Here is a 3,810-nt window from a genome sequence, read left to right as displayed (position 1 = left end):
GGTCCTCTTTAGCTGCATCGGGTCGCCTCCTAGGGTGCTCTCAGGGCCCAGCAATTGGGGCCTTTGTCCAACTTCTGCCTTGCCCTGTGCTCCTCCCTTGGTAGCTGCTGAGGTTTCGAGTCCCAGGCCCTATGTGGCCACACACCATCTTTCCCGACCAGGACAGAAAGCCTTTTCTTTTCATCTGACCTCTTGCTCTTCTTCATTTAACACCCCCAAAGAACTGATGTTTGGAGCCACAGAATTGACGGTTTACATTTTGAAAGCGCAAACCCCACCTAAAGATCGACATTGCCTTGTTTTCTGCAGTGTTAAAAAGTCACAACAACTGTTGCCCCCGCTGGCGCTGTGACACTGATTTGTAGCCTCAGCCTCACGGAAGGCTACAGTAGGAGGGCGGCTTCAGTCCAGAAGTTTGGGGTTAGTCTGGGCAACATATCAAGACACTTGTCTCTTTTAAAATAAAACAACCATACAAAATAAAAATCTAAAACTCAAATTTAAAAATGTAAACAACTGATTGGAGCTCAGGCATAATTGACTTAGCACTGAATATATGTTTCACTAATTCATAAAGCAATGGTGAAGTGGGGGTTAATGTAATTGATGGTGGTTCAACCTAAACCATCATAAAACAAAAGATTTTATCGATTCATAAGACGAGATTTACTGCCACTGAAAATACAGGGACAACTGAGAAAGGAAGAAAATTTTCATTTACAAAATAATAAAATGGGTGCAAATATAGAGAATGTAGGAAAATACAGGACTTTTTTTTTTTTTTTTTTTTTATTCTTACAGACAGTTAAAGATGATTCACCCATTAGGATGCCCTGTAGATGCTGCAGCTCTTTTGGTTCTTGTCCTTTAGAAGTTCTAGCTATGAAGAATTTTCTTGGCTGGGGTTGTAGCTCAGTGGTATAGCACTCGCCTAGCACATGCGAGACCCTAGGTTTGATTTTCAAAACCACATAAAAATAAATTAATAAAATAAAAGGCATTATGTCCATCTACAACTAAGAATATATTTTTTAAAGTTTTCTTCTGTGAATTTATCTGAAAAAGTTAAGAGTATGCTGTGAAAATAAAGAGGCCCCACCAATATATATTGATTTAAAGGAAATAGAGACTTTTTACTCTTGTAACAGACCAGAGATAGGAATGGTTCTGACTAGCAGGGTTGTTCAGCTCCATTTTCATTCACGCATCCTGGTTTCTTTCCTCTGCAAGTTTTCGCATCCTCTGGGTGAGATATTTTTCCTCGTTTGCGTGGTTAAAGCTGGAGCGCTACAGCGGGTGTGCACTGGCGCCACCTAGCGCTGAAGCAGAGACAATGAACATGAGAAGGCGAAAGCAGGCAACAGCCCCAGGTTTCCCTCCTTCCAATAATTCAGATTGAGCTGGCCTCCGACACTTTTGCGGACCTCCAACCTTTAAAGAGCAGAAACGGAGGGCAACGATTTATTTTTAAGCAAGAGTTACAGATCACCTGTAACACTTCATTCTTGTTCCACTGGTGAGAACTTAACCACTCTAGGTTGTAAGGTCAACTGGGAAATGTGGTCTCTAACTGGAACTTCCTGTGTCCAACTATAAATTTATCAGGGTAATAAAAGGTTGAAACAGACTTTGGGGAAAACTATCATTCTGCAACATTCCCACTTAATTTCTCAAGGGAGGCTCATTAACTTCAGTTTATTTACATTGTGGAGTCCTTTTGCTTTCAATCAATGTACTTTAATATATGCCTGTAATGTACTTTAATGTATGCCTCATTACTTTGGCCCCTCCCGCTTTATTCCATTTTGAAAGAGGCAGAGTCAAAGGGGGAAATGGGAGGGTTGTTTTTTAAGGTGAAAGAACTCAGAATCTCTGAGAGAGACACACAGAGAGCCAGAGATAAGAATTCTGAACTACTGGGTTTGAGTTAAGAAGGTACAACTGGGGGTTGTTATTCCCTGACTCTGTAAAGATAAATTTAGAGAAGGGGAGTAGCAAGGAGTTGAAAGAAGAGTTGAAAGTTTTTATCTGATGGTCTTTAAGTTACCTACCTCAAGGACCGAGGTGGAGAAGAAAGTTCAGACTCATTTTTGGGGGGGGGGGGAGGGAAAGGAAAGACTGCCCACGAGGACAAATGAAAGTTCTGTTGCAGCAGAACTATTCCGGTTGTATTTTTTTCTTTTTTCTTTCTTCTCCTCCATCCCTTAACCTAAGCTTGTTCCAAACTGCCTCCGAGCCGTCAAATCGAAATTCTTCGCCCAAATCTTACACAGTTACCCAGTTACTAGTTTTTTATTCAACAACAGGGACAATGAACATGAGAAGGCGAAAGCAGGTAACAACCCCAGGTTTCCCTCCTTCCAATAATTCAGATTGAGCTGGCCTCCGACCCTTTTGCGGACCTCCAACTTCAGTTACTATAGTTTATTCTCCTTCGTACAGCGCAAACATCTCCTAAATTTGCTTATTGTGGAAAATGGAAGATTTAGGTAAATGGTTTCCCTCTTAAAATAAAAATTTTTTTCAATAAATAAAATGACATCTTCCAAAAGATGCCACACGTATTCAAGATAATGCCGGGGGACCAGGCATTAAGCACTTCCTTTACTTTCTCACTGCGATTCTGGATACAACTAGGATCACTTAAGAGTTTACTGACCTGACCGATTCCGGGTAAATACAAACAGTGTTTGGAACAAAACTTAGTGAGATCACGCCACAGAGGTCCGCTTTGGATTCCTCGCTGAGTCTATTATACAGCAGAACTGTAACCCCGCCGGGGTGACGAAATATGGCCCCAGCCTCCGGACCGCCTCGCGCGAGGCGTGTTCAAGCTCTGAACCGCCCAGTTTTGCCCCTCCTCCGATGACGTCACCACACCTCAGCCTTTAGTGTCTTTCTGCCGCCGTTCCGATCGCCGGGCGCGGTGGCGCGCGCCTGTAGTCCCAGCTACTCGGGAGGCTGAGGTGGGAGGATCGCTTGAGTCCAGGAGTTCTGGGCTGTAGTGCGCTATGCCGATCGGGTGTCCGCACTAAGTTCGGCATCAATATGGTGACCTCCCGGGAGCGGGGAGCCACCAGGTTGCCTAAGGAGGGGTGAACCGGCCCAGGTCGGAAACGGAGCAGGTCAAAACTCCCGTGCTGATCAGTAGTGGGATCGCGCCTGTGAATAGCCACTGCACTCCAGCCTGGGCAACATAGCGAGACCCCGTCTCTTTTGGACTCTCCTACTACTATTATTTGGGGAACTTCACCGATGCAATGTCTTCAAAGTCAATAAAAGTTTTGCCTCGTCGAAGTTCACAAATATTCAGAAATTTACTAATATGTACAGTTTGAACATGTATTCCTGGACTCTTTTAAAATTAGTATTACCTCCCTCTTCCTTTTGTTCTATGTTTATCTCCAGTTTTATGTGCCTTTAGGCTTACAAGCTCACAGGCTAATTAGGCATTCTTCGAGCCCTGGAGTTACCTCATCGCTGACCCCTACTGGAGCACCGTCGAAACTTCTCAGCAAAAATCTGTTATTATCCTCGGAGCCACCAGGGGCTGCTCGTTTACACACAATCTGACGCAGAAAATGGCCACCTAACAAGATAGAAGAAATTCACTTAAGAATTCTTAGGAGTTGTGGGAGTTGTGGGTATGACAGTAATGAAGGGCCTTCCTAATTATGCCCGGGTTCAGGGTTCAGGCCCCAACAACCGAGGAAGGAGAAAAACTCTTCCTTAAATGAAGAATCTTCTCCTCAGTCCCTCCTGGGTCTGCTTGCACAGCCACATAAAGTCTTGTTATGGTTGTTTTGGACA

The 3,810-nt window shown here is 44.0% G+C and overlaps 1 long non-coding RNA gene across 1 annotated transcript; it reads right to left on the bottom strand.

Annotated features, from left to right (window-relative positions):
* Positions 1-860: 860 nt before the first annotated feature.
* Positions 861-2,757, bottom strand: LOC144255496 (uncharacterized). The gene is made up of 3 exons (XR_013343794.1): positions 2,660-2,757; positions 1,151-1,431; positions 861-948 (listed from the first exon to the last, which is right to left on the bottom strand). It is a non-coding gene; the product is annotated as an uncharacterized LOC144255496 (long non-coding RNA).
* Between the last annotated feature and the right edge of the window lie 1,053 nt (positions 2,758-3,810).

Source organism: Urocitellus parryii, chromosome 6, assembly GCF_045843805.1.
Source record: "Urocitellus parryii isolate mUroPar1 chromosome 6, mUroPar1.hap1, whole genome shotgun sequence".
Classification (NCBI taxonomy): Eukaryota; Metazoa; Chordata; class Mammalia; order Rodentia; family Sciuridae; genus Urocitellus; species Urocitellus parryii.
This window is presented reverse-complemented; position numbering and strand designations above follow the sequence as displayed.